At 42.7% G+C, this 25,755-nt stretch overlaps 1 protein-coding gene across 5 annotated transcripts in view; it reads right to left on the bottom strand.

Moving 5' to 3' along the window:
- SIPA1L1 (signal induced proliferation associated 1 like 1) overlaps positions 1–3,296 on the bottom strand; it is a 182,368-nt gene extending 179,072 nt beyond the window's left edge. For 4 of the 5 annotated variants that reach the window (XM_063117608.1, XM_063117614.1, XM_063117613.1 and 1 more), the window contains exon 1: positions 3,244–3,296. The gene's annotated coding sequence lies outside the window, so the exon portion shown is untranslated. The remainder of the gene's footprint in view (positions 1–3,243) is intronic. The other variant, XM_063117611.1, reaches the window with a different exon arrangement.
- Positions 3,297–25,755: the final 22,459 nt, after the last annotated feature.

Below are 25,755 nucleotides of genomic sequence, written 5' to 3'. Positions count from 1 at the left end.
GAAGTTTGGCTCAGTATTGTCTTAGAAGGATTCCCTCCCACATATGCAGAGCTGTGCACACAGTTGGGGGAATGAAACATGCCACATGCTATTTCAATTTATACTCTGCTTCTTTAGCCTAAAGATCAAATCTATGTCTGCTAGGAGATGGACAGCCATCCCAACTCAAACATCAACCCAACAAGGCCAAGCCTAAAGTCATCTTTGAAATAAATTTTGTTGATCCACTAATATTGTCAGCATTTCAAACAAAAGACAAATGTATATCATCTACCTCCTTAAGTAAACTGACTCTAAGGAAATCCAATTGCATGGAAGATTCAGACAGAAAATAATGTGTTGAATCCAGCATTTGCCTCCTGTAGATGGAAGGACTCCTTCCATCTGCAGGAGGCTTCTGAGCCAGTAGAGGCATCCTGCTGGCAGAAAGGAGGGGATATTTGTCAAATTCCCCACTCTCCCTAAAGACCCTCAAAAATCTGCTCTGGAAGGCCGGGAGACAAAAGGCTGTTGCAGGGTATATGAATGGGGAACCAACATGCATGCAAGTACATGCAATGTTTATGCACCTTACATACAGCAGACAGTTGATCAGGAAAAGCAGTTCCTGGATAGAAACTGCTTCATCTGCTCCCCTCCCCCAACAGGTGACCAGTTCTGATCATTCCTCATGCAGAAGGAAAAAGTAGGCTCCTCTTACAAAAATTGGGTATAAAAGTCTTTTTGCTGCTTGACCATCACTGCAATGGACCTTTTTAAAAAAATAAAACACTCAAAGTCGAGTTGCCCATTGTTGAGCTCTGACTATTAACCAATATATTTATTTTGGCTTGAACATTTGTGGATATTGTCACTTATGCTAGAAAATATTTGTTAGTCTTTAAAGTGCCGCAAAACTCTTTTGTTGATTTTGCTGCAACAGACTCAAACAACTACCCCTCTGGAATCACTGACAACCTAACTTATAGAAAGTAGCGTATATGTGATAGTATTTATTGCAAAAAGTTTTATCATTAAAAATAATTTATACTTCTCCTTATGCCCCCAAAGCAGAAAATGGTGTGCATTGTTCACCTGCACATAACAAAAGTAAATGACTAGTCTCCAACTTCAAGCAAAATTGCAGACACATGTTGCACAACCAGTAAGATGCTAAAAAATTTTATGAAACTCATTTACAATTTAAATGAAGAAAAGTGAAGACACTCCCCATATGTAACAGAGGGGAGGGTCTGAGTCACAGGTTCAGCAGGAAATGATTTAAAGAGGAAGGACCAATGATCCTTTATCTAAACAGACAGGGGAATCTACTGAAACCCCACACCTTTACTCCAAAAGCAAATTGTACATTGCAATAATCCAAGCTTAGTACAGTAAAAAAAAACAAGGATTTACTAAAACAGCACATTAAGAATCAATGCATATTTTTTTAAAAGATCATCTTAGAGAAAATAAGTTGTAGAAAAAAAATTGAAGGCTGGGTTTGTTACAGAGAAATAAAGAATGAATAGCAGCAGTCAAGGTTAGACAAGGAGAGTTTCCTATTATAATCATTGTCAGTCCTGTTTTTCCCTAAATGCAGAGGAGTGTACTCCTCAGCAAATAAACACAATCTACAATTAGCCAATGTGTATACATATATTAATTTTAAAATCATATCATGGGACCTGCTTGTTTCCAAAATAGAACATTTAAAACAGGAAATAAAATGAAGTTCTACTTCAATTATAACCCATTTTCACTGTTTTAATTTAAACACAAAGAACAACCTCCTTCCTACCTGTTCTACAAGATCCAGTTTTAAGGCATTCCTTGATCGCTTCTATGAACTCCAAGGACAGAAACTACGTTTCATTCTTCCACTCCCTTTCCCACATTATAAACATGCAGAATATCCCCAACGGCATCAGCTTTGAATTAGCTAATTATTATCGCGGTGTCCAAACTGACTCAGAACAAAGTAACTATAGCGAAGCTGGCAACTAAAATTGCTTGCATATTTGGAAGAAATGCCTTTTAAATATAAATGAAAAGTTTTGATATTGGATTATATCGATCCCCCCACCCTCGCCAAAAATGCATCGTTCTTGTTGAGTATTACATGTTTTTCTCCTGGGTCTTTTTAGAGTTTGGCATATATTTGATTGAGCACGTAACTTACCCCCTTTCGTTTTCTCATAACGACTGTTTCAGCCCATCCCCCCCCCAATTCCTTTGCTAAGGGGAAAAAAGCACGTATGCACAAAACCCACTGCTACTGCTGCCCTCTTCTTTCCACTGCAGCCGTCTCTCAGTTTTTGCCGGCAGGAAAAAATAATCAACTTGTTCAATAGGTTTGGGGAAAATACGAATCTTCCTTTCTTTTCTTGATTTTTTTTTAATTATTATTATTAATTATTATTATTTTGCCTGGAACAGAGATGAATCCACGAAGTAACAGAAAGGGGGTGGGAAGAAGGAAAGCCAAGTGAATACCTCTGCTTCTCTTTTCCTTGTTTAAATTGGGGGCAGGGTAAGCAACTACGCTCTTCTTGCTGATCAGTCGCATGCAAAAGCTCCCAGACTTTCCGTGCAGATCATTCTTGGGGATATAAGGAAATATTTGGACCCAGGGCGCCGAGAAGAGTGGGATGGGGAGCCCTCCTCTCTTCTCAGACCAATCTATCAAAGAAGCAGGGGCTCTCATTAAATGAATTTGGGGGCAGAGGAGACGAACTATCATGCAGCAGCGGAATACAGGACTTCGGGGCGGGGAGGAGGAGGAGGAGGAAGCGGTGGGGAGGGGGGAGGACCAATAGCACAGAAAACTCAAGGTCTCAGGAGTCAATTACCAGGGAAGGGAGTGAGATTGTGCAGAAAGGAAGGCTGAAGGACGGAGGTTTTCGGAGAAGTGGGGGAGAGGAAAAGAGGGGGCGTGTTTCCTACACCCGTTTCATTCACGTCTTCAGGTTCCTCCTACTGCGACTGCCACAGGCTGAGGGAAAAGCCTGGGTTGGAGGACGGGGGAAGGTCTGGTCTGGTCTGGTCCGCTCTGTCCTGTCCTCTCTCCCTCCCCCTCCCCACCAACGCCCCGGGCATGTGGAGGAGGAGGAGGAGGATGTATATATGCACGTCTCTCCTCAGGTTCAGTCACACTCAGGGGCTACAGTGCAAGGAAGGCGACCGGGACCGGTGTTTCCGAAGCGTGCCCTTGCAGCTGCCCGCCCCAGCGCTGTGCAGCCCGCCTGCCTCATTAGAACTCACCCAACAAAGTTGCTGTTGCCGCTTCTGCAGGAGCTCCTGCTGCTGCCGCTCGCTCCCTCTCTCTCCCTCTCTCCAGCGCCCGGGATGAGCTCACCCAGCAAGCCTGCCTGCTCCGCCTGCTACCAGTCGAAGTCTCGCGAGAGAAGCCGCGACTCTGCTGCTTCGGCCACCGCCACACGCCTCGCCGAAGAGGCAGGCAGGCTAGAGGAGCCTCGGTAGTTTCTATGGTAACGGCCAAGCGCCGGCCTAGCGGTGGACGGCGAAGCCTGCGCGAAGGCGAAGCTGCCCGGGCGGCTGCTGTTGCTGCTGCTCCTGCGGTAGCTTCGCTCTGTCCTCAGCAGCGGCGCTGCATGTCGGGACACATGCCGCGTCCTCGCAGTTGCAGCAGTGGCTGGCTGTACGGACGGAGCTTGCGGGAGGGGGTGCCTGAGCGCCCCCAACAGCTTCTTCGTGTTGGCGGCTGCAAACAGCCTACTAGCGTCTGATATCGATAATACAAATGCTGCTGCTAAGAGGGAGATTAAATTCTCCCCCGCGCGTTTTTCCTTTATAAATTCAGTGTGGGGACTGGTACGGAGGGCCTGGAAATCTGATAATGCTTCACTGCCCAAACCCGAAGGTGCAGCAGAAGCCTTCCTATACAGCGACTTCTGTAGTAAGCAGTGACTCCATCCAACAAGGGGAAAAAATATTTTCAGCGCCATACAAACTAGTGATTAACAGGCCAATCCAATGCATGTTTACTCGGAAGTAAGTCCCGCTGGGGCTTACTTCCGGGTAATTGTGCACAGGACTGCATCCTAATTCAAGAAGTTTCACAAACAGTGGAACAGTTGTATTAAAGTTCCAATATCCCATCCATACTCCCATATCTGGGAGTAAAAACCTAGAGAACATACTGGGACTTACTTCAGAGTAATTACACACAGGATTAGGCTGCATTACTCTAAATATATAATTTTGACTAAATTTAAAAAATCTGAAAATGTATCCCACCTTTTAACAAAAGGACTTCCAAGCCAGCATAAAGGATTCTCCCTTACAACATTTTATCTTGTATGTTAAGTTGGGTTGAGAGCGACTGTTCCAAGATCAGACTTACTGGGGATTTCAAACTCATCCTTCCCATACATTAGCCTTACCATTTTAACCACTGTACAGGGGCATTTGTAGGTATAGAGAATGACTGTGCCATTCAAAATAATAATAATAATCCCTGCTTCCAAATAATTATTTTAAAGACAAAACTAAAGAGCACCAAATGGTGCAGAGGGAGGGTAACATTTGTGGCTCACCACTATGTCACAAATAGTGACACTCATGCAACCACATCCTACACAGTAATCATAACAGCACCATGTTTTCACAGCTACAAAATAGCACACTATGACCACTTGGAAAACCAGGCTTTCCATGAACAGAAAGGCTCCTTTGAGGGATGGTATGTTGTGATAAGCAATAAATAGGAAAGAAATGTATCACCTAAAAATATATAAAGCTTGTAAACAGAACATACTCATTTCCTCCTCAGTGCTTCTGAAAAGTGCCAGCTCCAGGTTTTTGTGGGCCATTGGGCAAGATAATAAACAAATAAAATAGACCCCCTCCCACAGTGAGTCCACCGTTGTCATCAGCTGCTGTTGCTCCTCATCCTCTTATCATTGCTTGCTTGACAGCCAGAGAGCCAGTGAGCAAGTAGATAATGGCATCTACTACTATTTCTCACTACTGCTATTGTCTTGGTCAGAGTGAGAGGCAGGTGAGTAAGCAAGTTACAATGGTGAGGAGGAGGAGGAGGAGCAACTCCAGGAGACTTGTCAGTGGGCCCCTGCTTGGTGGGTGCCTGACCATATCTGCTCTTGACATTGTCTGTGCTTCTGAATGTCAAATGAAAGATGCCCCGCAATCTGTTAAATCTTATTAATCATAATAGGAATTACTTCCAAGTAATATAAATTCTATATAAATATAGAATGAAATCCAATGATATCTTGCAATCAGTGGAACATTGGCAGAATGGATTCCTCTTCTTTCCTGCAGCTCTGTGCTCTGGAGAGTTGTGGGACCTTCCTGAACAGTTGGGGGTGGGGATGCAATGGAGAGGAGAGAGAAGGGAAGTCTTGTTGCATGAGCAGGTGTCCACTTGCAGAGGAGCTAAAATTATCATGAGGGTGGAACAACTCCCCTATGAGGAAACGTTACAACCGTTGGATCTCTTTAGCTTAAGAAAAAAAGACAAGTAAGTGGGGAAGGGGATAGGCTAGAGGTGTGTAAAATATGCATGGTGTGAAGAAAGTGGATCCAGAGAAGTTTCTCTCTCTCTCATACTAATAGAACTCAAGGTCATCCAATGAAGCTTAATGGTGAGATTCAGGACACACAAAAAGAGGTAGTTCTTCATGTAGTGCAAGGTTAAACTATGGACTTCACTTCCACAAGATATATTCATGGCCACCTTGGGTAGCTTTAAAGGGAGATTAGACAAATTCATGGAGGAGAAGTCTGTCAATGGCTACTAATCATAATGGCTATATATTACCTCCAGTATCAGAGGCAGTATGCCTCTGAATGCCAGGTGCTAGAGAACACAAGCAGGTGCTTTGCACCCATTTCCTGCTTGTGGACTTTCCATAGTCATCTGGTTGGCCACTGTAGGAACAATGCTGAACTAGATGGGCCTTTGGTCTGCTTATGTTCTTATATCTGCAAAAACAGGGTACACCTGGGTGCAGGTTGCATGCATGACTTCATTTTGGTTCTCATTTTCTCTTCCTCCAGCTCAGTCCTATCCATTTAATCAGCGTATTAAATTCACTGTTGGTTGAGCTGAGGGAGATGAGAAGGAGAGCACAGCCTATCTCTGTTAAAGACCTCCCTGAATGAAGGCTCCTCCTCCCTCAGCTTCACCCTCCATCAGCCATTTCAGAAGGGCATACAGACTGAGATGAGAGGGAGAGCAAGGCTTTCCCAGCAGCTCTGCTAAAAGAATTTATTTTTTCCATCTTCCCTCCCGGTTCCTTTTTCCTTATGTGTTATGCCTGTGGGCAGGGATTGTCTTTTTACAGTGATATGTGTAAGCTGCTCTGGGGGCTTTTTGGCTGACAAGGGGCATGAAAACACTTCAAATAAATAAACAGTAATAAATATATATGGAAAATATTAATATTAGTTGGCACACTAAAGGAATAGACAGCAAACTGTGAAGTACTGTAAGCAAAAGCACTACATTAACACTACATTAAACAAGCAAGTTTACTGCAATGCAGACATGGCCAATAAAAGGGAATACAAGTCATTATGTTCCACTTCATTACATCATTCCCTCACAAATAAGTCATATCTGCCTTGTCCTCATCCTCACAGTCCACTAGTTAAATACCCTCAATAATATGCTGACAGACACCTGAGCTGAAATGAATGCTCTCCCTTTTACAAAAGGGTAGTGTCTACCTAATCCAGTGTTGATCTGAAGATACACAAGCATTGTAAAGCACTTTGTGCATTTAAAATGCTATAGAGGTTAATAATTAAAACAGCTAAACACAAATGAAAGTCTATACACTGAAGGATATATGCTCACAAATAAATATCTACACCACACATTCTTTAGAAGAAGTCATAGCATTGACATAAACAGACACAGAGGATAAGGTACAGGAGAAGGTGTGAAAAGCACAGTAAAAAGACAGCAAAAATTATCATGTAAGTACTGGACAAAACACACACACACACACAATCAGAATATGAGCAAAATCGTCTTGTATCACTGGAAAGTCACTGCAAGAAAGGTGTTCAAAGCAATGGTGTTGAGAATCATAGCGCTTGGGACTATTCCAGTAAAACTAGTGAAAAATACATGCAAACTTTTAAAATAATTGCAACAGATTTTTTATTATTATTTTGAGAGAATAAATTATTAGCATTAGAAACAGCATACAAAAAGTTGCACTGTCCACCAAAATGGGTTGTGTGTCCCGTCCCCATCTTTTTTATCCCCAGTTGTTAGTTGGGCTTTATTACAGGGTACAGTGCTGCCAATTATATGCAGATAAAATTCCTCCCCTGCCCTATTAACTGGTGACTGATCTCAGGCCACAGCAAGTAATATGCTACCTTGGGGTGAATGGGTGGAGAAGTTGCTGATGGCAATGCCAAAGCCAAGTAGGAGGCCCAGTTTTATAGGCCATGGGCAGAGCAGAGGGAGATGATTCTTCCTCTGGTCTGCCCGCAAAGACACGCCAAGCCAACCAGAGCCCCCGATTGGCTCCTGGGCCTCTATATGGAGCCAGACATCAGGCGCCACAGTGTTGACTCCTGCTGCTTCCCACCAGGACAGCACACCCAACAACATTGCTCCCAGATAAGCTAGAAGCTGTATTTTTGGTTACTTATTAGTGAAAGGAATGTACACATCCTCAGAAGCGATTTTATTGCTGCTTCAATGTTGTCTGGTATTGAAAAACATGGATGTGCACTAGGGAACCATCATTATCTGGTCCCAAGAAAGCAAAGTTCTCTCCTATTGTTGCATACTGGGATGGGAATCAAAACTGACATATCAAAGAAGATGATATTCAGAGTAGTATTGGATATAGTCTCCCTTACTGCCTGAACCTTTTTAGCTGGAAATTTTCCCTGCCACAAACCATGAATTAATGGTGTTTAATTGCATAAGTTAATTCCCCTTGCATAACCACAAATCTGCTCTCATCACGTTATATCGAAAAACTATTTCGTCTTTACTTTTATGCTCTTAATTAAAAAGTTAGAAAAACACTGACGGTACATTTGAAAAGGAAGGCCACACATTAAAAGGTGCATTAATGCCAATATGAGTACACATAATTCTCTTTTCCAAAGCCTGCCATCTTCCCTGTTCTGTAATTAAACACTTGCCATTTTCCCAAGATACCCATTGAATCCAGTATTTTTTAAACATAAAATAAGTAATTTTAAGGTATGTACTTTCTGTGGTTTGGTTTGGTTTTGTTTCCCTCTCTGTGCTGAGGTTTGCCTACCCTATATTGGCTTCTTGTTTTCTAACTTTTCTTAATGCTTAAACAATTCAGTGAATTATAGTGTTTGGTTCCTGCAATGGTATAGTCACAACTATTCTTTCTTTTTCCTATCAATGTGCTATTTACTTTTGAATTTTAATCTCCGGTGGACTCACTCAAAATATAAATCAGACTGGATGCCAGCTTGTGATATACATATGGAAGGAAGTACTGAGTCATTTGAAGAGCAAACAAAGGAAGTGATTGAAAGTTCCTAGCAAGGTCTTATAGATTTTCAGACCTTTATTTAAATGGCAGTATTGAAAAAAGATTAAAACTTATCAAACATCATACTTTGAGTCACTGCAAACAACAAAAGCTGCCAGGACTCATTAATTGGAAACATTGATTGCATCTTTGAGCTGCAGATATTGGCATCCATAGAGGTTGTTTTTCACTTCAGAGCAAACTGCCCCACCAGTGACAAAGCCTGCAACCACGAACCCCTTTAAGTCACTCTGCTTGCACGGAAACAAGCTAAGCTCAATGACTTCATTGGCACTAAGCCAACTTAAATTGTTTTTTATTTGCTCATGTACAAATTAGTTAATGAACGAGCTGCTGTAGAATCTTTCCCTAGTACTGAGTTTGTAAGATCTTGTTTGACTTTGACAATGCTTTGAATAAGTCACTTGAGATAATCAAGCAGCAAGCAAATATTTTCTGCTTCTTATAGTTGTGGTTATTTTTTGTATAGCTCTTCGATCACTGATGTTTTGCTCTGTGTAGTTCTCCACTGAACAACTTCCTGATGGCCACCTACAGTATACTGTAGGACAGGAGTGCGTGGGAGAGGGGGCTGGATTGCCAACAATTACAAAACTGCCAAAGTTGTTGAGTATTCCTCAAAATCCGATGTTCAATTACATATCCATGTAGGTTAATGTGCAGAAATGGGCTTAGCATTGCAGCTTTGCACCCTAGTGTTAAACACATTTCTATGCCCTTACCATTTCACAGCCAAGACTGTCTCAACCTATTTTGGTGTCATATGCAAGGTGGTATTTTGGTGCTTGATGCATCCTCGAATTCTCTTTTATCCCCCACGGTGGCAACTGCTGCCACCTCTACCCTCCTTCTTGACTTCTTTCTCCCACCGCCACCATCACCACCACCATAATCCACTGACATCCTGGCTGCCATCACCTCCTCTTCCTGTCTTTCCTTTCTCCCCACCCCCTTGGCTACCACCATCCTCCACACTTCCAGATGCTTCACTTGCCATTTATTTATTTATTTTATTGCATTTGTATACCACCTCATAGCCAAAGCTCTCTGGGCAGTTTACAGAATATTTAGACACTAAAAACAATATACAAAAATTAAAAACCATGAAAACATACAATATACACATACATTTAAAACCACTATAACAACTTTAAAAACTATCAGCCTAAAAAAACAGACCCAGGCTCATTTCATATTGCTAAATGCCTGGGAGAAGAGAAAAGTCTTGACCTGGCGCCAAAAATATGACAAAGTTGGAGCCAGATGGGCCTCGTCAGGGAGATTGTTCCACAGTTGGGGGGGGGGTACCCACCACAGAGAAGGCCCTTTCTCTTGTTGCCGTCATCTGAACTTCCCTCAGAGTAGGTACCTGGAGGAGGACCTTAGATGTTGGACATAGTGTTCAGGTAGGTTCATGTCGCGAAAAGCATTCTGTCAGGTATTGTGGTCCCAAGCCGTGTAAGGCTTTATAAGTTAAAACCTGCACCTTGAATTGGGCTTGGAAACATACAAGCAGCCAATGCAAGCAGGCCAGAGTGGGTCTTATATGCTCAAACCTTCTGGTCCCTGTTATCAATCTGGCCACTGCATCTTGCACAAGCTGCAGCTTCCGAACCATCTTCAAAGGCAGCCCTGCGTAGAGTCCATTGCAGTAATCTAACTTGGAGGTTACCAGAGCATAGACAACTGAAGCCAGGTTATCCCTGTTCAGATAGGGGCATAGCTGGGCCACCAACCAAAGTTGGTACAAGGCACTCTGTGCCACTGAGGCCACCTGGGCCTCAAGTGACAGAGATGGTTCTAGGAGAACCGCCAAGCTACGAACCTGCTCCTTCAGGGGGAGTGCAATCCCATCCAGAACAGGTTGAACACCCTCCATCCGGTAAGCAGAACCACCCACTAATAGCATCTCAGTCTTGTCTGGATTGAGTTTCAGTTTATTAGCCCTCATCCAGTCCATTGTCACAGCCAGGCACCAGTTCAGCACATTCACAGCCCACCTGATAAAGATGAAAAGGAGAAATAGAACTGTGTGTCAACAGTGTACTGATAACAACACACTCCAAAACTCAGGATGACCGCACTCAATGGTTTCATGTTGAACAGCATGGGGGACAAGACTGACCCCTTCACAGCCCCATACTGGAGAATCCACGGGGCTGAGCAATGTCCCCCAAGCACCACCTTCTGGAGCCGACTTGTCCCACTTCCAACTCAGACAGTTGTCCCAGAAGGAAACCATGGTCAATGGTATCGAAAGCTGCTGAGAGCTCAAGGAGAATCAACAGAGTCACACTCCCCCTGTTTTTCTCCCAACATAGGTTTTTCTCCCAACATAGGTCATCATGCAGGGCAACCAAAGCTGTTTCCGTACCAAAACCAGGCCTGAAAGCTGACTGAAATGGATCTAGATAATAGTTCCAGATAATAGCTGGCTCGCAACTATCCACTCAAGGACCTTGCCCAGGAATGGAACACTTGCTACCGGCCTATAGTTATTAAGATTTTCAGGGTCTAGGGAAGATTTCTTCAGGAGTGGTCTCACTACCGCCTCTTTCAGGTGGCCTGGGACCACTCCCTCTCACAAAGAGGCATTAATCACTTCCCTGGCCCAGCCAGTTGTTCCATCCCTGCTAGCTTTTATTAGCCAAGAGGGGCAAGGATCCAATACGGAGATGGTTGTGTGAACCTGTCCAAGCACCTGTCCAAGCCATGAAGGATCCTTCCTAGTGAGACATTCTGGGTGAGGCTGGCCCTAGAGATTGACCATGCTGCCACAGCACTGGCAATCTCCAAGGCCACCTCAGTGCCTCACTATGAAGGACCCCTCACATTGAGGCATTTCAGTTGCTGCCGCAAGATGGGCTCTCTGAAGAGCCTCACAAGCAACTTTTCTACTATTTGTCATGCCCCTCTTGGAGGAATCCTCTTCAAAAGATGATCAGGAGCCTCCTGAGTTGAATGTCCTCAGGGAACAAGTCACTTCAGTGGATTTGGGGCTAACCAGGAGGGTCCTGGGCCCTCTGGAGAGAGGGCTTCAGTTCTTTCTCCTCAAAAGGTGGAAAGCTCAGCTTCTGCAGCAGAGGGGGATACTGGGCCACCAAGTAGCCCCCAAAGCATTGGCACCTTAAGATTTTTGATAGGACAGTGGCCTGGCGAAGGGATGCCTGCTTACTGAAGAGGACTACTCATGAGTTGGGCTCTCCTCATCTGTCACAGGTCTCTAACATTATGCAGCTGATATATCACCTATATCTAGCTACCGTATTTCTTCGATTCTAAGATGCCATCGATTGTAAGACACACACTAATTTCAGTACCACTAACAGAAAAAAAGCTTTGATTCCAAGAAATAATAAACGCACCTGCGATTCTAAGACACACCCCATTTTTAGAGATGTTTATATGGGGGAAAGTGCATCTTAGAATCGAAGAAATACACCTCTTAGTTATAAATCGAGAGCTGCTCAAAACAACGCCGTTTCTTCAGTTCCAGTATTTTGTACCCTAGTCTTCACTCATATTCAGACCTCTGTGTTATCTTTGGACTCTTGTCTGTTGGATTCTGATTCTACTTCATTGATATCCTGGGTGTTTGACCTTGGCTACTCTTCTGACTTCTCTCTGGAAAATCCATATTTGCCTGGTAAAAACTGTGCTTGGCTTTTGCTTGTTAAATTGACCTCTCTTTATTGTAATCAACTCTATGTTTGCATAGCAAAGAGCTGAACCTAGCTAGAGCAAGACACCAGCAGGGCTTCCCAGAGAGTATACCCCATGCTAAGTTCTGAGGGGTTCTCAGAGTTAGACGTTGGGCAGGTAGTGCTCCAGATTGATATGCCAGACATTGCCCAGCAAGAAAGTATCCAGTGTAGCCCTCTGGAGTGCCAGGCAAGCTGATGCATCACTCTGAGAACCCCTCAGAGCTAGGAGTTTGTCCTCTGCTCTGATCTTCCCAGCTGCCAAGGGCATGTGGCTGTGGCTCCTGGTGCTGGATAGGAGGATGAAGAGTGCTGCTGATCTTCAGGGAGTTGTTTTCTGCCCCCAGAATTTGGTGCCCAGAGCAATCACCCTGTTCATCCCGGCCAGGAGTGTCTACTATCAGCTTCAGCTGATACGCCAGCTGCGCCCCTTCCTAGAATTAGAAGACATAAAGTTGGTAGTGCACACTCTGGTAACTTGAAGGCTTGACTTCTGCAATACATTGTACATAGGGCTACCTTTGTACCCAGGTCGGAAACTTCAACGACAACAACAACAACAATAATAATAACAATAATAATAATAATATATTTGTTACCCGCCTCTCCCTCCGGATTGAGGCAGGGTACAGCACAAATGCAGACACCATAAAATACATATAATTGATTAAAACATTTAAAACAAATACATTATTAAAAGCAGCACTTTATTAAAAGGCATCTTAAAATTCAACTGGGTAGGCCTGACGGAAGAGATCAGTCTTTATGGCTTTCTTAAATTCCAGAAGACTATTAAGTTGACGAATCTCTCCCGGCAGGCCATTCCACAATCTGGGAGCGGCAGAGGCAAAGGTCCTCTGGGTAATAGTTGTCAGCCTTGTTTTTGTTGACTGGAGTAAATTCTTCTCAGAGGACCTGAGTGTGCAGGGCAGATTGTACGGGAGAAGGCAATCCCGCAGGTAGCCTGGACCCAAACCATGCAGGGCTTTAAAGGTGATAACCAACACTTTATACTTCACCCAGAAACCAAGAGCTTTATCACACCAGGATTATACTGTGCAATCACTATGAATTGCGTGCAAAGGACTCTGAAGTTTTCCAGTTTATAATCTGCTTTGACGGTGAAGTACTCCCATGCATCCTGCTTTAATTGTGCTTCAAAGGCAAAAGACCCGACCTATTTTGGTACTACTTTTGGAGCGAATCATTTGTTGTTTTCCGAGCGGCCACTGGGGGTGCAGGAGCAGGATTTGATATGTTTAAAGACAAATTAAACAAATGCTTACATCTGCGTAAGTTTTAAAGATAAAAACATAAAAAATGGCACAGTAATAGATATTAAGGAGAGCTTTAAGCATACCAAATTTGAATCAGATTGGGTTATCCATTGATTTTTAAATGATTTTTTACATTCCCCCCCCCTTAAACCCAAAGGATCTTAGGAGCGCTGCCGCCAGGGGTGTGATTTAGCTAGCAACAACAACAACAATGCCGGCAGCTTAGCGCTGCAGGGGATAATTCGAGGGAAACAGGTAATTGGGATGTAACTATAATTGGCAGCCAGTGAAGAGATTTTAAAACTGATGTAAAGTGGTCACCCCTAGGTGTCACCCCTATGGCCTGGCTGCCATATTTTGAACTAGTTGAAGCTTCCGGATTAGGTACAAAGGTAGCCCTATGTAGAACGCATTGCAGAAGTTGAGCCTCAAAGTTCAAAGTACTTCACCATATTACACCAACTTTAAAATCACTTCACTGGCTGCCAATTAGTTTCTGGGTGAAGTATAAAGTGTTGGTTATTACCTTTAAAGCCCTACATGGTTTGGGTCCAGGTTACCTGTGAGATTGCCTTCTCCCGTAAAATCCGCCCTGCATACTCAAGTCCTCTGGGAAGGTTTTACTCCAGTCAGCCACAACTAGGCTGACAACTGTTACCCAGAGGACCTTTTCTTCTGCTGCCACCAGAATGTGGAATGGCCTGCCGGAAGACAGCCTTAAAGAACAGTCTCTTCCAGCAGGCCTGCCCAGATGAATTTTAAACCTAAGAATTCTAAGATGTTGTGATTGTGATTTTAATATTCCTATTTCCCTGTGGGTCCTGGCTGCCATTGCCCACCACCACTGAGCACCCACTACCTTGCTCTACCTAATGGTAGGGCTGGTCCTGGTCACATCCTCTTTGGATTTTAGACTTGCCCCCCTGACCCCTAGAACAGAAATGCTGGTGCAACATGGGAAACTGTTTTTGAAAATTGGAGGTGTGTGTCAAAAAGAAGTTTGTGGTATGGAATATATGGGGGGAAAAGGGGGGGGGAAATCTCACTGGGTGAGCATAAGTAAATCACTCCATAAGAGCATTAGAAGGGCTCTGCTGGATCCTGTTTCCTAAATTGGCTAACCAAATGCCCATGGGAAGCCCACATGCAGGATATGAAGGCAATAGCTATCTCCCACTGTTGTTCACCAGCAATTTGTATGACTCAAGCAACCGCATGAGCATCAAAAAGCTTACTATGATGAATTAATCTGGCTGATATTAACAGAAAGTGTATTTATAAATATGTGCTTCTAAAATTAATTGTACCTGCAGCTCTGATGTTTATGAGCAATGATGGCTTTTGATCTATAAGGTGATCACCAATAGCTATTCAATTTCATCTTGTAAATTACTTCCTTTCACAGAGGAAAGCATCTGGATGCCCCAGTCACATTCTATATACTTTCTATAATTATTAACTGAACTGGTTGTGCTGTAAATTTGACAGTGGTCTTTTGACTGCACCTGATCACCTTCATGACAACTTTCAATACAGTGATTAGAGCACATGGTAATCATACTTTAAACACACACACACACACACACACACACACACACACTGAATGCTCACCCAATACATGTGTACGTATCTTTCAACAACAAAAAATCAATCAGGGAAAACAACAAATATGGACTAACATTATCTTTACATTTATCATTCCAAAATTTCCTCAGATATTTGTTCTTCTCTAGCTCTTATATAATAAGTTAAAGTCATTAATGTCATTGTCACACCCCAGATCCTAAAAAACAACAACAACCACCCAATCAGACAGAGGAGAGGAAATATTTGCCAAATTAAACTATGTCAAAATATACCTTTGTCAAATACAATAACTTTTGCATCTCGTTTTTCTAAAATCCCTAAAAGGGAAATTGGGGGGAAATTCAAAGTAGGAAAGCATTGCTACAAGTTTGACTGTCTTGATTGTTGTGAATCTGGAAGGCACCAGGTTGCGGAAGGCTGGGTTAAGGTACTAGCAGTAGAAGATCTCCCACAACTCAAGTTACAGATATATAATCTTAAAAAAAAAATGCACTCAAAGACATGTTGCGATTTCCAGCAGCTAATAAAGGCCTCTGGACATCCATGGCCCTCTGTCGTGAAGTCCCCAACTGGCAGGTCAGGAACACAAAAACAAGCATAACTTCATGTTTCCAGGCACAAAAGGCATATCGGAGGGAAATAATAGTTAAATCACGAATGAACTTCTATGTGTAGACACTGCAGAAGTGAAAGCATTAATGTTGTGACAAGAAGTGATTATCGTCTGAATAAGAGTTTCAGCTGTGCCAAAGTACAGCTTTGAGCCAAATTTGAGAGGCGATGATAGACATGTGTAGAAAATAGATAAGGCTGTGGTGTGAGAAGGAAAGCAAGGGAAATAGTTTATCAGTGTACAATGGTTTAACGCACAATCCTATACACATCTACTTGGAAGCAAGGCCTATTGAGTTGGATGGGGCTAATTCCCATGTAAGTGAGTATAGGATTGCACCCTTAATTTCTTTAGCCTGAGCAGACATTATCTTAACCACTAGGCCTGGCCAGTGGCTTTTATTGCTGTTGCTTTGTTTTATTCTTTGGGCCAGTTGTCAGAAAAGAAAAGGGCTAGGGTGGTTTCCCCCTGCCAGTTTTTGTTTTAACTGTATACATTAAATGGACACTTTTCTTGTGGTGAATTCCACTGCCCAAATCACCCCAAAGCCATTGGGTTTAGGCCCAAGATCTGACCCTCCCCCCCATACAGCAACATTGGGCGCTGTTCCTAGATTGAACCTATTTTGGCTGCCAGCATCTCAGGCTGAGTGCTTGTCACAGAAGCTCTTCTTTGGGAAGGGGATCAAGTTGTTGTAGGGTTTTGCTTTTTTTAGTAGGATTCAGGTCATTGAAAGGAAACAACTTTTATTTGTAAAAATGGATCTAAGGCCAGAGTGTTTTTGAGGAGGCGCAGAACACAAACGAAACAATTTAGCTGCACATAAACTAACAATATACATTTTGGGGTACATATTTGAATTCCCTGGGCACTTCTAAGCTGGCTTCAAGCCAATTAGAAACAAGGTTGGATCCAGCTTTGTCATTGAACCTGTGGAATGGATATCACTGACAGAAAGGGATTTCTGCATCCTCTCCTCCTCCTGCCCTGTGCCCTCTAAATTGTAAGGGGGGGGGTCAACCCCAGACCAGATCTTAGCAAAAATATCTTGCCTGCAAATGTTTCTGGTTTTGCACCCTCTATCCCTCAACCACAACTCATAATATATATATACACGTTTGTGGTGATTTTACTGCCCCAAGCTATCTTCCAACATACCCTTGGGTGGTAAAACATCCCACTAAGAAATATATGGCTGCGATGTTAGAAGTGTTTCACAACACTTTCAGTACATGCTTGCCCTTCCCCGCCTGCATATAGAATAACCAATGTAATATCAATTCCCTTAAAAAAACTATTGTTTTTGTTCTCAATTTGAAACAATGAAAACTATATTTTAGACTCAAAATATGGGGAAATATCATAAATCCTCAAGGTAAACCCATTATTAGCAAGACTAATGTTTTTGGTGTTGTGTGGTGTATTTTTCTAACAGCAATAACAAGTTTGTCTCTGGTGAGGTGTATGTTCCCCAATGAAACCCCATGGTTTCATCTTCTTCTCAGTATCTCCATAAAATCCCCCCTGTCAGTAGAGTGGGGTGGGGCATTTACCCCAATAAATCACATTGAGGCAAAAACAAGAAATCCTTGGAATATTTTATGTCCAGATGTGTTTTTGTTTCCAGAAAGAAATTGGTAAGGGGCATGCGACTGAAATATGGGGACATTATGAAAGGGACAATCCTCAGAAGACCAGGGGGCTGTCTTCACAGCGCCAATTTGGTGCTGCTCTGCCGCCAAACCCCACGGCATTGCTGGCACAGGGTGGCGGCAAGTTATTTACATGGAGGGCATTAGGTTTGCTGTGCCTGCCCCTCTTGCGGCTTCCTGTGACCAATGAGAAGTCACCTTTTGCCCTGGAACACCCCTGGTGCAGCGCCTGAGCGAGGACAGATGGGGAAGGGCCACACTGACCTTGCTCGAGCAGGAAAAGGTGGGGGGGTAAGCCTCAAACTCTTCTGCTGCGCATCTTCAGCTCTTTGATCTGGGATGGCACCGAATCAGCAGCTGCGTCATATAACCAACGCAGTGTGGATTTGGAGCCACTTCAGGACTTCCAGGGTGTATAGACAGCCCCCACGTTCTGGGCCTACTCCTGTGTAAATTCTTCATTGAAAAGTGCATTTGGAGTATACTTTAACTCCACCTCCTTATAGCAGGGCTACAGGTGCATTCAAACACATGCTTAAACAGCATTCACCATGCTTTTCCCTCCCTCATGTAGAACAAGCTTGGGTTCATCCTAATTTGCAATGTGTTTGACACATGTACTTAGCAGTTCAAACGCTAATCTCAGTTGTCTCTTGCACCTCCCATCAATCCATTTTGAAAGAGCTGCAAAATCATTCTAGTAATTAGGGCAGAGATGGGTTTGTGATGTCTGAAGCGCCAGCCAGTCATTGCTGTCATAGCCAGCTTCTGATCTAAACTGGTAAGACTGGATTTCTTTTATCTCAGTCCTGGACTGTGAGTTGTACATTTGTATACAACACAGTGAGTGTACTTCCACGGTGATTTAACTTCAAATAATGTTTATCTTTCCACACCCTATTTCTGGCAATAGACCAAGAAGGTAAAATTAAAATTCTAGCTAATTGGCAACTATAAAAATCTACGATTCCCACAATATTATTCCCTGTTTCCCCCAAACAGTTTCTGTCCCTGGCTTCAAGGTTTATAAACTTGAATTCCATTCAAAATAAATGCTGTGTGGTAGCTCTAGACATGATTTTGAAACTATGGCATGAGACAGTGTAATTAATATCCCAATTTTCCCCTTTAATCACTCACACCCACGTCTGCCTGAATGAGCCCTTGCGGCTAAGCTCACGATTCAGAAATAGGCTCTTCAAATAGTCTGTAGTCCTTTCCTGATGCAACTTTCTGGGATGTCTGTCGGAGAGTCTGCTATACAGCTTGCAGAATTTAACCAGTGACTAAGAAAGCTAGAGGAAAAAAGGTCGCAGGATATCCTTGTTAAGAAAAATAAGTTCCGAGTTGACTTACAAAATTCCTGTCTGGCCCAAAGAACACAAACTAACAGAAAGGTCTCTGCCTAGATTTTCTTCCTGATAATTAAGACAAAAGTACACAAACCACAAACCAAACAAAATACCTTTAGTAGACTTTTTTCATGTTTGAAGAACACTTTATCCGGATTTCTGGTCAAGAAATCATTGTCTGTCTCTTGAAACCACTGCTATAACGTTAGCCTGAGACAGTCTACTGTTTAAAAAAGTCTTCTTTCTGGTCCTGCAGATCATAACAATGGAAGTAGACGCAATAGAAACTAACACTCCTTTTAGAGATAGCAATTAACTCATGTACAGCATGTTGTATCTCCACAAAGAATTACATATTTTAATCTCCATTTTAAAATGCACTATAGTTTGCCACAAGATATTAGGCTGATCATGTGTCTTACTTTACAGAAGGCAGTCCTCAATTTGAAGGCATGCTCTGTTTGATGGGCTGTCCAGTCCAAGTCCAGTGTAAAGATAAAGAACCCCAGGAGAGCAAAAGCCTTGAATCAGCCCATCAACTCTTAGCATCTGGACAGCAGACTGAGCAGGCAGACAGGTCACCAGGTCATGGTCTTCCCCACTATGATGAGATGCATTGTATTTCTATTGGACTGGGAGGCAGGAGATCCAGGTTCTAGTCCCCACTCAGCCATGGAAACCCACTGGGCGACTTTGGGCCAGTCACAGACTCTCAGCCCAACCTACCTCACAGGGTTATTGTTGTTAGGATAAAATGGAGAGGAGGAAGAGGAGGATTATGTATGCCGCCTTGGGTTCCTTGTAGCTGTATGTGCTAAAGGCCTTTTCATTAGCATCAGACACATAGTTGCCAGGGGTCATGGTTCCCGGAAGTGTCAGCATGGGGGAGGCAGTCATTGACCATGTGAGTGGGTTCATTTGAACACCTCTTATGATAGTTGTGGGAAAAGAGTCCACAAAAAGAAAGTAAAGTGTGGACATAATGCATACATGTGCAAAAGATCACGCTTAAAACCCAGGTGCATTTACCTGGAAATGCTGAATGAGCCAGAGTGCATGTTCATGGGTGTGGGTCCATTTGTGTGTAACATCCACACTGTTTGTGTTTGCAGAACCTCTATGGGTCATATTGGGTTTTGTTGGAATAAAACTTGCAAGGACTTGAATTAAGCAGGTTTTCTTGAGTTAAAACCACAGTTATACATAAAACAATACAGCAATTCCCCAGAGAGAACTAACTGCACAAGTAACGTGTTAACACAAGACAATGCAAACAATAATCCCTCTTAGTTCAAAGACAAACATGAAATTCTTCCTTGGAAAACGTTGCTGTCGGCCACTCCAAAGGTCCCTCTGCCCGTTTCTACACCTGCCTTCCCCCCAACCCCTGGATCGTCCCAGGATCGTTCCTGTGCATCCAAATGACGCACAGGGGATCCCAGGAGCAGGCAGAGATGACCTCTCCATTTCCGGGGATAACCCTTAGGTGTAGAAAGGGCCTCTGGTTCACCAAAATGGGGGGCACTTCAGTTACTCCTCTGCAGACCACTTTAGTCCCAAAGCGAGCAAATGACAATTTCATCCTGAAGGTCAGAACCTTGCCATAGCAATGTAAATAGGACACATACCAGAGATACAAAAATTGGTTCCTCCTCTCCTTGCTCATCAACATGTATGTATAATATATCAATTCAGTTTACCTTATACAAGGTGATAAGAGCTATTCAGCTCCTCAGCATTGAGGGGGGCCCTGGGGGGAGGGGGAAAGCTGACTCTTCACCCTCCTAGCCCTCCCCTGGGTGACAACTCTGCCCTTACAGGGCTGAACTGGACAGTTCATGGGTCTGCATTTGCTGGAAGAAACATTGGTGTTTCCAACAGCCACCATAACATGTAGAGAGCTGCCATTACTTTTTCAGATGATTTTTATTACAAGTTGAAGAGGGCTTGGTCCGCAGCACCATAACTGATGGATCCAGAAGGAGAAGAAGGTAAATGCTTCTGTCCTCTACAGATTTACTGCCAGGCCTCAGCTGTCACCCTACGACAAATTGTTGGAGAGGTTGTGGGGAAAAAGGAACATATTTACATATGTGGTGGCAATGCAAATATGTACAAAGATTATGGAAGATGGTGTTTTCAGAAATTGAAGAAATAGTGGGAATGAAAATAGAACAAACACCAAAGATTGCATTGCTGTCACTATTTGAAGATATAAAGTGTGGAAAAGAAACTATAGAGCTGATATCGAGTTTGCTGGTTGCAGCATGATTGATGGTAGCTAGGAACTGGAAGATTCAAGGGGAATATTCTATTGAAGAATGGTACAAAGAAGTATGGGATATAGCCATTAATGATAAACTGACATGTAATATTAAGTGGAGAAAAGGCGTAACTAAAATAAATGAGTTTGAAGGAATCTGGAAGCAGTTCCTAATATTCGTGTTTACTAAGGGAAGTGGGAAACCGCCAGCAGAAGAAACGATCAGATTTTGGACTCAGGAATAGATCCCGAGGTGGGGGGTGCACTTTTATGTTAAGAATGATTATGTTGTAGTATGATAATGTATAGGTAATACTTATTCAACATATATGTACTCAACATTTATTCAATATGTATGTAGCAGTTGTTTGATGTTTCTTTTTATTATTATTATTACTATTGTAATGTTGTATGTTTATATAGTGTAGAAAACAAATAAAAATTATATAAAAAAAATTACATATACAGCTATACGTATGTAGGGCTCTTCTCTTTCTCTTGATCATGAATCCATGAGCCTAGGGTTATGGACTGAGAGAAAGAGCCTTACACATGTGCAATGCTTCTCACTGACACTTTGTCAGCAGATGTGATCCTGCTCACAGCTTGTGCATTCAGTGCATGCAGGACACAGCATGCATTGAACGCATGTACAGTCCTATAATGTGTGGGCTTCTCCTGAGCTTGTGTTGATTTTAATTTGTAAAAATTGGTTGACTCCTGAAGCTTGCCCATATATTAGGGAAATGTCAAGCGGTCAGAAATATTATGGGACGTTTATTGGCCGCACACAATGAACAGGGCTCCTCAAAGATAACAAAACTTTTCATTGCTTACACTTGCTCTAATTACATGCTTATCATTTTAAAAGGACAGTGGGGACCCATTTAAAAGCAAAGAGAATAGATCTGAAACACTTTGTTAGTTGTAGCCAAATATGTTATTCACTCCCAGAGCCAGATTTAAATGGTGTGGATCTCAAGCAATTCTACTCAGCATCATGAATTTATATGACAGTAATGGATTTTATGGAACAGTTCCTCTCTCTCTCTCTCTCTCTCTCTCTCTCTCTCTCCCACCCGTGTGTGTGTGTGTGTGTGTGTGTGTGTGTGTGTGTTAGCAACAAGGAGAGAAGAAGAAATGGAGGCAGGTGGAGGCCCTATAAGATAGTTTCTGTTAACAGCTGCATTATGATTGGTTAATGCTCAAATTGTGGTTACATTACTCTCCTTAGCTATTTTTGAAAAACTGGAGGGAGATGACTGTAAGATAGTACCATTCTGCGGGAAGACTAATACTTTTTACAAAATCTGTACAACCTCTCACATTAGTTCAGAAACAGTATCTTAACCACCAAACCACCAAGAAATATGTTATAAAAATATCCACAAACATATTGACGGGAATGATATATTTAAATAAATTTTGAAATAATCCATCTCTATCAGCCTTCCTCAACCTGATGTACTCCAGATGTGTTGGCAACAACAGGAGCTTCCCACCCCATGACTAATAGCATTGCTGGGGGTAGGGAGGGGACGTGAATCTGGATTGCAACTGGTGAGGGAACAGTTAAATCTCCCCTCCCTGTATATTATGCCCCCCCCTCAAGCCCACTATTACATTTTCTTCCACTAGATATTTATTTATTTATTAAATTTATATTCCACCCCATAGCCAAAGCTCTCTGGGTGGTTTACAAAAGTTAAAAACAATGAACATTAAAAAGTATACAAAATTTAAAACAATCAAAAATATAAAAACAACAGTATAAAATGTATGGTGATGATGACCATCTTTAACAGCTTTAGGTTGCAATCCTATGCCTGTTTAGCAAGGAGGAGATTTCATCACACTAACAACTGGCGAGGAAATGGTTAACTCTCCTCTCTGCATCCTGTGGTCCTGATGAAAATCAGGGTGCAGTGTGGGTGTGTAGTGCTTGTGATAGGTCTATTCTGGATCCGGATTTTCATGAAATTGGCTTTGGTCCATCAGTAGCACATGAGCCAAGAAAAGCAGAGCAAACACTACCTTAAAAAACCTGCTTTCTTGGGTCATGCAGCACTTGAAATGGCCATACCAGGGTTGGGTGGGCCGAATCCAGCTAGTAGAACTGAACATCATCCGCCCCATAGGTGCTGTTCAATGAATGAGACAGTTGTTCCCCGCCCCGGCCCACGGTTCCCTACTCAGGGAAGTCTACTGGAAGCACTGAATTAAGCCCCTGTAGTTTATTTATTTATTATTTATTACATTTATATCCTTCCTTTTTTCCTACAAGGCTCTTCTCTTTCCCTTTGCTTCCTCTATGATTATAGCATGTGTCAGCAGCACTAGGAGTGCTGCCATTAACAGCCTCACTAGGAAAAGGAGTAGTCCAGCCTCCTCAGCAAATCCTATCAAATTAATGGGTAAACGCACACACACACGCGCACACACACACACACACATTGAACTAAGCAGAAGGGGGATTGCACATGAGATTAAAATCTGCAGCCCTGCAGCCCTGTACTTGGACATAACTCCTACAAAGACTGTGCATACAATGGAGGCTGGTGACTCCGAGGTTACTGGGCCAGTGATCCACTCCAGGTTTCACTCAAAACCAGTCAGAACTCTAATGGAGCTAGCGCCAAGGTGCTTCAATTGTCCCCTTAGAGTTCTGGCAGTTCTGACTGAAACCTGGAGTAGATTCACTGCCCCAGTGACCTCAGAGCCACCAGCCTCCACTGCAGTGCATAACTGATAGAAGGACTGCACCGCAAGTTATTTGCAAGAGAAGTGGGCTGCATTAGTTTCAAAACGCAAGCCAAACTTTAAAGCAGTAAAAATTTTAATATTTCTCTTCCTGTTTTCCTCAACCAAGGAATAACTGGCAACTCTGCAAAGGATTTTCAGCCTGATATATGACTGGCCTCTCCCAGGATGTCAGTATAGACTTCCTGTGTATCTGGGTGTTTACAATATGATTTATTTTGTAACTTGGTTGTTGGAAGCTGCCCCGATTTTACAAAGGAGGTTGAGATATAAATACTTTAAATAGACCGATGCTCATTTTAAAAACAAGAGCCTCAAATTTAGTCCTGATCTTGGGCATGTTAGCTTTCCTTTGCCTGTTGTTCTGAGAGGGATTATTATTATTATTATTATTATTATTATTATTATTATTATTATTTATTTATTTATTTATATAGCACCATCAATGTACATGGTGCTGTACAGAGTAAAACAGTAAATAGCAAGACCCTGCCGCATAGGCTTACATTCTAATAAAATCATAATAAAACAATAAGGAGGGGAAGAGAATGCAAACAGGCACAGGGTAGGGTAAACAGGCACTGGGTAGGGTAAAACTAACAGTATAAAGTTAGAACAAAATCAAGTTTTAAAAAATCTGAAGTCTTTTGATTCTTTGAGTCTGAGTGGTTAGAAGGAGGACAAACAACAGCATTTCATAGGCTCCTAGGAAAGAGCGTCTGCCCTGAGGCTACTTCCCTCCCTGCCTCATCATGGTTATGCCAGAAGAAGCAAGAGCATGAATTGAGCCCTCAGGCAGGAAATGAGTGTGCTCTACTACTTCCTGGAATTGTGCTCCCATCAGGAATTGAGCTGTCATTGCACTTTGCATTCCTGCTGTTTTTATCTGCTTGAGCTTTTATATTGTATTTTATATTATGGTTTTATACTGTTGTTTTATACTTTGAATGGTTTTAATTTTTGTGAACCGCCCAGAGAGCTCCGGCTATTGGGCAGTATAGAAATGTAATAAATAAATAAATAATAAATCTTATTGGAATTATTATTATTATTATTATTATTATTATTATTATTATTATTTTCTTACCTGCCTCTCCATTCTGATCAAGGCGGGGAACAACAGTAATATAAAATACATAAAACTGAATTAAACATAATATACATTGTTAAAACATCCTAAAATCATTTTAAAACATCTTAAAATTACACTAAATAATAATGATGTGAAATGGTTTTCTTTTGAGAAACACTACAATAGGGCTATTGAACTTCATGCCAGTGGGCCAAATCTGGCCTTCCTGGGTCCCAATTCGTCTCTCTGGAGTTCCCTGGGGGTGGGGACACACACTTTCCCCCTAGCCCCACCCCCTTCCCCCACCTGCTGATCATTTCATTGCTTGCTGGTTTTCATGCATTCCCCCCCGCCCATTCTGAGAGGTTGAAATGCCTCTCTTGAGGATGTTTAGGAATGGCTCACATGGCACGTTCACATGGCACGCTAACCATAACGTTTAGATCAAAATGCTTAATCAACGTGGTTTAGTGTGTCATCTTAACAGGGTCACTGTGAGAAGCCCATGTAGTGGCACCTCTTACTCTGTGGGCCCATTCAGAAGACACCCTAAACCATGGCTTTAACCATGGTGAATAAAGCTGGCTTGCCAGCCAACTGGACATAAAGGAACATCTAAGAACCTAAGAAGTGCCCTGCTGGATCAGACCAAGGGTCCATCTAGTCCAGCACTCTGTTCACACAGTGGCCAACCAGCCATCAGCCAGGGATGAACAGGCAAGACATGGTGCAACAGCACCCTCCCACCCATGTTCCCCAGCAACTGGTGCACACAGGCTTACTGCCTCTGATACTGGAATTAGCACATAACCATCAGGGTTAGTAGCCATTGACAGCCTTCTCCTCCAAGAATTTATCCACTCCCCTTTTAAAGCCATCCAAATTGGTGGCCATCACTACATCTTTTGGTAGTGAATTCCATAATTTAACTATGCGCTGTGTGAAGAAGT

Source organism: Elgaria multicarinata, chromosome 2 (assembly GCF_023053635.1).
Source record: "Elgaria multicarinata webbii isolate HBS135686 ecotype San Diego chromosome 2, rElgMul1.1.pri, whole genome shotgun sequence".
Lineage (NCBI taxonomy): Eukaryota > Metazoa > Chordata > Lepidosauria > Squamata > Anguidae > Elgaria > Elgaria multicarinata.
Note: the sequence above shows the minus strand (reverse complement) of the source record. Positions and strands in the feature narration are given on the sequence as shown.